General features: G+C 33.3%; 1 protein-coding gene across 1 annotated transcript in view; it reads right to left on the bottom strand.

The window, feature by feature from the left end:
• Positions 1-7,204: 7,204 nt before the first annotated feature.
• The window catches only part of LOC118740904, a 42,222-nt gene continuing 37,318 nt past the window's right edge, over positions 7,205-12,108 (bottom strand). Inside the window, exon 6 of the transcript XR_004993193.1 lies at positions 7,205-8,341. The gene's annotated coding sequence lies outside the window, so the exon portion shown is untranslated. The remainder of the gene's footprint in view (positions 8,342-12,108) is intronic.

Raw genomic sequence — 12,108 nt, 5'->3', positions numbered from 1 at the left:
TTCGAAAGCTTCCGAAGTCCCAAACATTTTTTTAATCAGTCAAAATTTTATGCGATATTTTTTCCAGTTTCGAGTTCCCCAGCCTCTCGAGTTTAAGGGAACCACCTAAATGCCTTTTTTAGTTGTTAAACTCTGTAAATTATTTGCACAATTTTATAATGCGAAGCATTTTATGTAATTAAAAATAAAAGTTTACAAATAAACAGAGAGCATTGCACATTAAAAAAGACACCAAATTAAATGACATATTCTAAGGATGAAAAATCTTGTCGGCGTTATACATATTGCATAAATAGTATCTACGATCAGATACCCATCTAAAGTTTGATAAAATTTTCTGAGTCTTACAGCGTCTTCCAAAACATTAATTTGTTTTTTCGTGAAATTAAAATAAATTAGATGTATTAATTAAATATATCGACATTTGAGTGGAAGATCGACCTGTCTCGGCAGACAGTTCGAAAATGCCCTATTTCAGAATTTAACTGAAGAACACCCTGTCTCATCTGCCGGTTCAAAAACACCGTATCTCAGCACATTTTCAAAATATTTGAATTTGAGATTGGGCGTTTTTGAACCGAATTCTGATGTTGAAATAGGGCGTTCTTCAATGAAATTCGGAAGTAAGGCTTTCTTGAAAAGTTTTCCGACATAGGTCGGTCTTCCACTCAGTTGTCGATATGCTCAGTGCACTTAAAGCCAACTCTACTCTTCCAATTGCGAACCCTTAGAAAAGTTCAGGCAACCAAGAAATGGGCAAATAATGCATCACAATCGGAAAAGATACTCTTGCAATAACCAGGCGTCTGTAAGTTTTCGGAAACAGATGCCCTAGAATGAGGCTCCGAATTGTTTTGCCTAAAATAATCTCAAATGAGGAGTTGTTCAGAAAGGCTAATATGGAGCCTCTTGACATCGGGACTTGAAGAAATAAATATAAGTGGATAGGCCACACTTTCGTCAAAGAAGACGGCAGGATTGCAAAGAAGGCCTTAAAATGGATTTCGCTAATCGGCCACCCAGCAGATCGCGCGAACGACCCAGACTAATATCTAGCCAAGGAATGTCACTTCAGCATTATTACCCAAAAACTCCTTGGGGAATTTGTATGCCGCTACAACAACAACAACAAAAAACATGAGAGGCGAAGCAATGCGGGTTAAGCTGGTAGTAGCTCAAAACGATTGTCCGAAATAGAACCATATAGCGCTCAGGCGTATTAGATGCCCTGTGTCCCGTTTGGTATTTAAGGAAAGGTGTAGAAAAAGAAGACTTTAAAATACCCTGTCTATCGGAAGCACCAACTATATACTAAGAAGAAAGCAAATACCGCCAAAACCGTCAACAAGGAACGTAAGAAGTTGCAGCCTTTTTAGACTTGGAAGGCGGGATTAGATACACTAATTTTTTTTAGATCAACAATATGTTGAGTGCAGGCGGCGTCAAAGTCCCTTTAGAAATCGTTAGAGACCCTTCTGAACATTTCCTTTTAAGGCACACATTTCATTCAAGTGAAGGGCGCCGCAGCTGAGGGCAGTGACTTGACGGCGAAGGTTAGGCTAGGACAGAATGGTCCATTGTGAGTTCCCTTGTGAGGAGGATTGTGAGGAGACACGTACCTATAACCGAGAGAGTAGCTTCAGGTCATTCTACTGTCCCAATTACTGTCCCTTATTAGCAGAGGACATCCAACAGTTCCACCTCCGCTATCTCGCTCAGACTGCTGAAGTAGCCTAAACCCAAGTGCTGGAGGCGCTTCGTCTGTAGACCTGGACATCGACACAGAAAGTGGTCAATTGATTCTTCTTCATCCTCATCATGTCAGATTCTGCAGAGGGTACTTGTTGGTATTCGCCACCCTTGAAGCAGTGGTGCTATAGCATAGTCTCCTGTGATGATGCCGATAAGGCCTCTTACTGCAGATCATCGATTTTCAATATATACCTTGAATTTTTCCTACTAAGCCGCTCCTATAATAATGTTGTGATCTGACAGTCTTCCTGTTTAGTTTGTTCCGCAAGTCATACGTCCCGGCCACGGTGTATGCATCAATTTTCCTAACATGATCGCTGAAGGGTGGTAGTATAAGCCGCTTCTTCCACTGGCATCTCTGAGCCGCATCTGTCCATCTAATCAGCCGAGTCATTCCCTTCAATATTACTAGGCCCGGGGAACCAGGAAAGAGTGACGCTGACACAGCTCCGTGACTCCAGCGTGGTGCGAAATTTCCATACAATTCCCGATTTCGCTGTTTTAGATCCTATTGCCTTCAGTGCTTCTTGAGTGTCGACAAAAATAGTGGCTTTGTCTTCTGGAACTCTACCAATAAGTAAGAGACTAGCCCTGCTCTCTATACCCTAGATCTCCGCTTGAAAGACACTGCAGTCGTTCGGTAGATAAAATGATCGGTTGATCTGCAGGTCATTCGAATAAACACCGGCTACGGTTCCGTGACACCAAAACATGGCATTGTTTATTTGTGCCATTTTTTTCTCTTGGTAGGTTTAAACTCCTTCCTTTGGCAGGGTTTGATGATGCTACGGTGAAAGATCCTTCCAATCAGCGCCTATGGGTGCACAATGAAAGAAAGGGAAAGGAAGACAAGTGCAAAGGACCTGTCGCCACTCGGGATGAATCCTGGTGCAACTTCGTGCAGGTAAGAGGCAATCGGCGAAGTTTTTTTTTCTTGGCCCTAATCGACAAACGGTGGTGGTGGCAAATAAGAAGAAGGGGATTTGGTCATACGATTACAAAGAGAACTACACTGATGTGATGAAATGGGGATAAAAGTCTATGGGCTCAAGGTTTCCAAGGACGGCATAGAAAACCTTCTTTTTTTTTATAAAAGATAATTTATTATAATCTTTTTATTTTATATGAATGTTTTGTGAAATAGAGATTTTTTTTGCCAGGCACGCTAGCACAATAATAAGGAGAACATCACGGAGTCAGATTTGGTAGAGTCCTATCTATAGAAAAATCGCCACCAACATCTTTTGTGGCAGCGTGGTAGGATTACTTAATATTTCCTAGAAGATATTGCGGATTTGGAATATGAAGAGATTACTTAGCTTTAAAACTGATTGAATAAAAGAACGCTGAGTTAATAGAGAACGGCTTAAATAAAGAAGCTGCCACTCTATATCTGTTTCTTCACTTTCTCAGCTTATTAATTATATTATAAAATTTCCTATATTTTAAGACCTTCGCTAAAATAGTTCGGAAAAAAAGTAAGATTTACGTGAGCCGGACCGATTTGAAAATACCTCCAAAAATCTCATTATTTTGATACCGTTGATAAAATGTTTGAAAATTTGTATGCATACCTTTTAAGCTTCAACTTGTCTAACATATGAGATGATTTTTTTGAAAAGAAAAAAAATTTTATAATGTTATAGAAATTGACTGGTTTCAATGGAGCACAATATAAAATTTGCTGATTGAAAACTGATAGATTGCAAATACAATATATTCATAATAAAACAAATAATTTTTAAGAAAACAAGTAATTTTTAGGCAAAAAACACAATCGACTTCAATTCTAATATAAAAGCTTAAAATTATCGTTAAGTTCTTCACGATCCAATTATACGATTTAAACCAAATTAGTATGTGACCACCTGTAAGGAAACACCTTCCCTTAAAAAAAAGAATTATAGAAATCGGTCAACGTGGTCCAAAGTTATGTGCATAAAAAAATATTCCGACGAATTGATAACCTTCTCCTTTTTTGAAGTCGGTTAAAAAAAATAATTTTATAGAAAAATCGATTTTTGGGGGTATTTGCAAATCTTTTTCTTACATATTTTATCGGAAGTCTTAAAATATAATATATTTTATAGTTTCATTGCAAGAACAGTACCGATTGTTTTTTTTGTATTGAGAGTGATGCACCCTAATGTGCATACTTATGTAAGTATATGAATTTCGGTGTAGGGATGCACAATTTTGTTTGGCTAATATTTATATTGTCGCAATGAATTTTAATTAATATTGTATATGGGATATTGGGGTTATTTTTCTGTTATGATTTTGTTCTTCGTAATTTTTAATAAATTATTATAAATATTTTAGTAGTTGACTTAGGCACACATCTGTCAGAAGCTGTGTAGCTGGTCTTTGTTTGCAACCGAGTATTTACTTCGCTGTCCTAAAAATTGTGTCGGCTACAATACAAATTTATATTTAAGTAAATATGTACGTGTACCGTTAGACAATATGTTTACAAACTGGAACTTGTATTCTAAATTTTCAATTTTAATAAACTCATGAGTTACTTTTACAATTGACTTTATTTTACTAACGAAAATTTAGTTTATTGTTTAAGCAATCGAGTTGTTTGATTTATTTAGAAAGCAGATATTCCAGTACAATATTTTTTGTTAGTCTGCTGATATTTAAAACAAGTTGAATTCTTTTTATTTGCAAGCGAATACGCCTCTGGTAATGATAATTAAGATTGTTAGAACTTTAAGTATTAAAAAACGCCTGCGGCAGGGTTTGGGGTTCCGTAATGCCAAATCATCACACAAGTCTCCAGTGAGGGAGGGCATTATGTTGTAGATGGGAATCGTTGGGCCTCTTCACTCTTTTTCACAGGCGTAGCCCGCGCATCTGCCTGGAATGGGCAGGAGTCAGAAAAGAGGCGGAAGCCGTAAAAATTCAACTAATTTATATATATGTATAAAATATACACATTTTTCTAAAGGGTTGCCACCTTAAAAATGTTTATTCAATTAAAAGGTATGTAGAATTTTTAAATATCGGGATTAAGTGTTTGACTGTATGAGAGTGTATTGAAACTTGAGTTTAGAAAGGTTTTTGAATAGAGTTGCCACCTAGGTTAGGTTTAACTCATTGTGATGGAGTTGCCACCTAACTGAACAGTAGAAAATAAATAACTATGCAACATTTTTAAATGTGATATTGAAGGTAGATATTTTAGAATGTTAATTTAAATTTTTTTTTGAGTTGCCACCTAGGAAAAAAAAACTAATTAAATTGGAACACATTTGAAATGCTTAAATATGGATTTCAAATTTTTAAGTGTTAAGACAAACTTGCCTAAAGCCATATTTCTGAGCAGTATGCCACCTGAACAAATCGTTAAAAATAAATAAGTTAATAAAATAGACAATTATTTTGAAATATTTAATTGCAGAAGTGTTTTTGTATAATATTGCCACCTACGAAAAATTATTTAAGTATTTAAAATTTTTAAAAATTATCCTGAAATCTTTCAGTTTGGAAAAAGTTGACTTAAGTCATGCATTTGAAGAGGGTAACCTTGTTAAACAGTAAAAGCAAATAAATATGTAATACTTATACGTGGACATTAAACTAGATGAGTTTTAGAACATTATGTGTGGGGTTGCCATATAAAAAAAAAATGAATTAATTACCTAGAACTGCATAAACGTATTTAAAATATGCGGGTATGAATTTTACGAATTAGCGTGTAGGGAAAAACTTGAGTTAAGTGATATTTTTGAATATATATAAAATATACAAATATGTCCAACATACTGAAGAAGTTTAATAAGTTTTATTTTTCAACGTATTTTTGAAACAGGGTTGCCACCTATGAAAAATAAATCAACTCATTAAGTCAAATATTCAAATAGCAATAGTTTTAAAGTTTTAAGTGCTAAGGAAAATTTTAAAATGAGCGCATTTTTGATAAGAGTTGCCACATTTTCAAACTGAAAAAATACAATAGTTAAACAAAGTTTAAAAATATGGGCAGCAAAACATAAAAAGTTGAGACTATTTAATTTCAAGTATATTTTGATGTAGAATGTATATGTATGAATTTTAAGAACTAGTGTGTAAGTGAAAACTTAAGTACACCGTAAAAAAAATAAACAAGTCTGCACATAAAATATACAAATATGGACATCGAACTGAGGAAGTTTTAGAATATTAAATTTTGAATGCATACTTGGTGCAGGATTGCCATCTATGACAAAAAAAATAACGCGATCAGTCTGTTAAGTGTTAAGGAAAATTAAAAAATTGTCGCATTTTAGATAAGGGTTGCCACATTTGCAAACTGAAAAAATGCAACATGCAAAAAACATAAAATGTTGAGACTATGTGTTTTTTATGTAGAGTTGCCACCTAAAGAACATGAATTAATTTAATAAATCTGAAATATGCAAATATAGTTACCAAACAAGGTTTTTAAGAGGACTCTTATTATGAAAAAAAATATGAATTGACTTGACAGTGTGCTAATATCTCTACCAGAGTTGTATTCGCATTTATGGTGGTTGCTTGGAATTGCAGCTTTTTGTTTTTTGTTCTTCTTTTCTGAATGATTATTATTTTTATCTTTTTAACTGAATGCTTGCTTGTCTGTCTATTAAACTAATAGGATTTTCTTCTTTTCATATAATAAATATGCTGTTAGAGTGCTATTTTTTTTGTCTTTTAATTAATAAAAATATTTTCAAGTGTTTTTGTATATATGTGTGTTTGACTATTTATATTATATATGGTTTTTTTGTTTTCTTAATTTTTTTCAAGTGTGGGATGATTTCTGTTTTTGTGAGGCTAGTTTTATGAAATAGTCAGTATTTACTCTGCTTTTATTATTCTGTTTTTTTTTGGAATTTGGATCTTGGTTTGCTGTATAAAATCGTACAAGTCTTTGCTGACTTTTTTATTGTTTACAGTTAATTGGTTTTTTTTATTTATTTTATTTTGCTCCACTATTTACTATTTGCTTGCAGTTTTCTTTTGAAAATTTTCTGGTTTTATTTTTTTGGTTTTTATATTCTATGTGTTTTTTTCTCTTCCGTTATATGTATTACTATGCTATTTTACGCGCTGTAAGACAATTGCCATTCATCCTTTATATGCCATTAATTAAAAGACAATGACTTAATTTTGGTTTCTTAGTTTGCTTTTTGTATTTATTGTTTATACTATGTATTTGCAGTTTTGTGGTTCTTGTGCTATTTTTCTTTTTTTACTTACTAAACTTTCGTTCCACTGTTGTGTTTTTGCATTTATTGTTTTGTGTTCGTTTATTTATTTATGTTTAGTTGTAATTGTTTTTATATTTAGTCAGTTTAGTCTGTTCAGTTGTTTGTTTGCTTGTTTGTATGCATACTTTTGCTGCTTTTTTAACCCATTTTTATTTATTTATTTTATTGCAGATTTATGTTTTGTATATTTTCTGTTCTTTTACTGCCTTCAACCATGTCTCGGTCTACTTTGTATGTCCTTTTTTGTTATTAATTAATTACATACTATTATTTTACTTCACTGCACAAATACAATATTTACAAACGGTTTCTGTTTAATTTTTAATTTTATTTTATTTTTTAAATCTTTTGTTTTTACCCTAATGTGTAAAGTTCCCGCCTGCATTTACCGTTTTTTACTTCGTATAATTAACTGATTTTACTGTGTTTTGTCGTTTGTTGCTATTTTTCTGTTTTACTAATTTTTACCTGTTCGCCATTTTGCCCCTGTTTTACTTATTTTAGTGATTTTTTTTTTCAATTTTGAATTTATACGGGTTTTACATGCTTTCTTATCTTGTAATTTCTCAATATATTGTTTTTGTGTTTTTTTTTTGGTTTATTTTGTTTGAAATTTAAAACTGTGAAAAAGTATTTACGTTTCTATTTTTGTTTGTACTTATGTGTGTACGTTTTAAATATTTTTCCAACGGGGTTCGTCTCTCATACTCGCTCTCTCTCTTTGTCGCACTCTCATCTCTTTCGTCCTTTCTTCTCTTGCTTGGTCTCACACTAACGCCACTTGCCTCTTCCACTTCAAGATCTGATCTTCTCTTTCTTTTCCTCTTCCTTCTCCATCTACTTTTTCTCCTCACATATGCGCTCTTCTCTCACCTATTACAAAAATGTATTTCAAATTTTTTTTTTGTTTCTATGTATAATTTTATTTTTAGGTTTTTTTAATTTCTATTTTTTGTTTGTTGCAATTGTGTTTGATTTCGATTTAATATGCAAAGGGTGTGCGCATGCGCGCTACTTGATATTTATTCAACTGTTTTCCTTGCTTGTTTGTTTAGTTGTTTACTGTTATGCGTTGTTTTTGCGTTTTGTTTTTTTTTTAGTTTCTCTTTCTGTTTATTGTTTTTCGCTGTCTTGTTTTTGTTGTATATGCATTTCTCTTTGTATTTGGTATTTATTGTAGTAAAGAATTATTAAATAATTTTCATTGTTTTATTGTTGTGCTGTCGTACTTTGCGTATTCCTGCGTTGATATTTTGGTTTGTAATTGGCTTTTAAGTACTTGCTCAATTTAGGCCATTTTAGATCGTTTGACTAGTAGAAGCGTTTCAAGAACGTAAATCTCTCAAATACTACATATTTTAATTAAGGAAAGAATGTCATTAATTGTGCTTTTGTTTTGTGGCTGTTACTTAAGATATACTTTTACTTAATTAATATTTCTTGCCTATATGTATAAATAAACGAGATCAGAATTTTGAATGCCACAGTTTTAGAAAATTGTTATTCCATTACAAGATATCATAATTGGTTTAAGATTCAAGTGAAAAAAAAAAACCATTTTCCTTTTTTGTAGAAACTTATCATGTCCATTCGACATTGAATTAGTACAAATCAAAAACAAGATAGTCAAGGGGAGGCTCAGACATTTTTGTTTTAAGCGACTTTTAATATTAGAACCAGTTGGTAGCAATCTATAGCCGTTCGTTCAAAAGTTTTTGTAGCCAAGCTTAATCTCAAATCCAAATTTTATTTGTTCAATGGGAGCTTGACCCAATCATATATTTAAAATAAATTTTATTTACTTGCCATAATTATACTTCCTTAAACGTGGTTTTTATATGAACAGCAGAGGTACTTTAATCGAAACCCTCCTGATATTGGCTAAGTGAAATTACACACCCTAAAAAGAACTTAGATGTCTTGTTAAGACTTAAAATTGTCTTATAGGGAAAGCTATTGAAGCGCCAGAGAGGAAAATTGAGAGCAATATGTTTTGTAAAGCCCTTAATCCGTCAGACCTCTTTGGTTCTACCATTGGTTTAATGAGGTATGAGCATAGCTTTTAAAAAAAATTAGAACCTCTTAAGCATTTTAGACCCCTCGTCTGGCAGGGTCTATCCCTTTTATAAATTCTTGTCAAACGATTTGGTTATGCCGTATACATTTGTATATAGTTTTTTAGGCAGTCTCAACCTGCCAAATATATATTTTCAAGATAACGTCTACATATGTTAATATTTCATTCTGCTAAAGCTTTCCCAAACTAGTCCTGAACTGATCCGCAACTAATCCCGAATTGGGACTGAACAATCCCTGTCCTTTAAGACTTAAAAAATTTCTACTCTGTTATAATTATGAAGACTCTTATAATATAAGTCTCAAAATAAAAGTTATCGATGACTTTAAAAACTTTTCTACACACATACATAATTATTTTCAGAAGACTTATATAAGTTTACGAAAATTTTGATGACTTTTTTAAAGACTCCACCGGCAAAAAACATACAGTTTTGACCAGGGACCGTAACAGTTACAACTTTTATTATAAAAGTTGCTATTTAACAATTATTTTTTGACTATTATTAAATTACTTCTTAAATAACAATTATTTGTGATTTTTATTTTATAAATCCAAAATAAGAGTTATTTTTAATTTTTATCTAAATAATCTGCAAATAATAGTTATTTTTGATTTTTATATTATATGTCTTAGATAACAGTTATTAAAGACTTTTATTTATAAAAGTCATCAATAAAAATCAGTCAGTTAGAGCTTTTCTATGTACAACATAAAGGACAAAGATTAAATGTTGTAGAAAATATGGAGTAATATAAACAAAAAACCTTCAAAGGGCAAATAATAAATGAACAAATAAATACTACATTGGACGTACCATTTGAACCTCTAAAACCATATATGTAATACTTCTATATTGGTAGTAAGCTAACATCTCAATGTGTAAGGATTCCGAAATCAAAGCGAGACAGTCTAGTACTGTTTTTGTCAATGTATTGTGTACTTGAGTGCCGTTTTTGTAAATGTGTCGTGTACATGTTTATTTATAAACGTATGTGTTCCTTTTCTTTCGTACGTGCTTATTGATATATCTGTACTGTAGTGTTTTTGGACGGTACTAGCTCTTACTGCCATATATTACATATATGTCTAAAACTACCGTACGAGAAGAAAAACAAAAAAAAAACCTTAAAGACACTGAAGAAAAACAAAACAAAAACAATCCACAACAATTCATCTACCTATTGAGCACCGCAAAACTAAGAAGACGTACGTGAGATAGAAAAAGAAGTAGGATATAATGAGTAGGACGAGCATCCAACAAGAATTCACCAGAATAAAAAAAATTAGCATAACGCCGAAACCGGTTTGTCTCCAAACCAAATTTGACAAGGGGTGACGCAAATTCTCTCCAAAATACATCGACCGAAGAGTCCTTCCACGTATTTTTTGCTTATAGTTTGCTTTACCATCAAAGCTCAAATGATCACCATTACTGGGGACAAGTCAGGGGATAGACAATTTGTTTAAGGACTCCGTGTAATGATAGTGCATTCAGTTCTGCCTCTAAGATGCCTTAAAGTTCAACAGTAATCGTCAAAATGTTACACAGACTCTGACGAAAGCTACTTTTGTATGGAACTTCTGTCAACACGCAACTAAAGCATGCAAAATTCTGTTAAGTAGAGCTCTTGATTTATGCCATTTCAATAGCATGAGCAGAAAGAAAATTTCCTCAAACTCTCTGTGATTTGATGTGGAGGACTAGAGGAGGGTGGCGTCAAATTGTTCGATCCAATGCGGCCTAAGTGACAGTTCGAGTAAGGCAATACTTATTATCTTCTCAAAAAAAAAATATGTATATCTCACTTTGTAAAGGAAGTAGAAAAATAATTCATAATTAGTCATGCATACATGTAGACAATATAGAAAAGATCTACACCTTTTCCAAGAGTACTTCAAAAAGCGTCAAATGTATTTCAGAAACTGTAAAATGTACTTCAGAATAGTCAATTGTACTTCAGGAAACGTAAAATGTACTTCAGAATGGTCAATTGTACTTCAGAAACCGTAAAATGTATTTCAGAACAGTCAACTGTACTTCAGAATAGTCAATTGTACTTCAGAAACCGTAAAATGTTCTTCAGAATAGTCAATTGTACTTCGGAAACCGTATAATGTACTTCAGAATAGTCAATTGTACTTCAGAAACCGTAAATTGTACTTCAGAAACCGTAAATTGTACTTCAGAAATCGTAAAATGTACTTCAGAAGACGAAAATTCGTACACATTGTAATTATTTAAATAGTATATATATTATAGTGATTTTAAATATATTTACTTTTTAATATATTTTTCAAATTACAAGTAAATTAGTTTGTTCGCAATGTCTATACATTTAGAATGAAACAATTAATTTATTAATGCAGTTTTAAATTATGTACCAGCTGGCATACCGAATAAAGATAGTGCATCTGGGTGAAAAGTGGTAGAATGTTGAATGGCTCTGCCACAATCTCCACCAACAACTGTCGCTTTTGCCTCGTCAATAAGTTGCTCCAAGTACGAGAGCCTTTGCTCGACAACGCCCGGACCAAATGTAGCTGGAATGCCAATATTTGTCTTAACATACGTTTTAATTGTAGACCAAATATTCTCAATTGGATTCAACATTGGCGAATATGGTCCAAGACGTAGGAGCGTTGCTTTGTCTGTCGCGTTAAAGTTGTTGATTGCACTTTCTAAGTGGGAGTGGCACGGAGCGTTATCGCTAACAACAACCAGATCCCCGAGGTTGTTACCCAAGTCAACCCACTTCTGTAGCACTGTATGGATCCACTGACATGCGTCCGAAGCTTTAAAGGATCCGCGACGGCGCTCCATCGCTACTACTCCGCAAGTGGCAATAGCTCCAATCAGGTGAATGTTTGGTCCTCGCGCAGCTGGTAGTATTTGAACTGCTCTACATCCAGAGCGAGCGCGACCCCGTTTACGACGACAGAACAAATTGAAGTTTGATTCATCGATATATATCACTTGCTTTCCGGCTTGTATATATGAATTCAACGTTGTTACGTATTCCGCGCGCTTGGCCTTGT

The sequence above is a fragment of the Rhagoletis pomonella genome, unplaced genomic scaffold (assembly GCF_013731165.1).
Source record: "Rhagoletis pomonella isolate Grant_MI unplaced genomic scaffold, Rhpom_1.0 Rhpom_scaffold_00006, whole genome shotgun sequence".
In the NCBI taxonomy this organism is placed as follows: Eukaryota; Metazoa; Arthropoda; class Insecta; order Diptera; family Tephritidae; genus Rhagoletis; species Rhagoletis pomonella.
The sequence above is the reverse complement of the archived record's forward strand: the minus strand, read 5'-3'. Positions and strand labels throughout refer to the sequence as shown.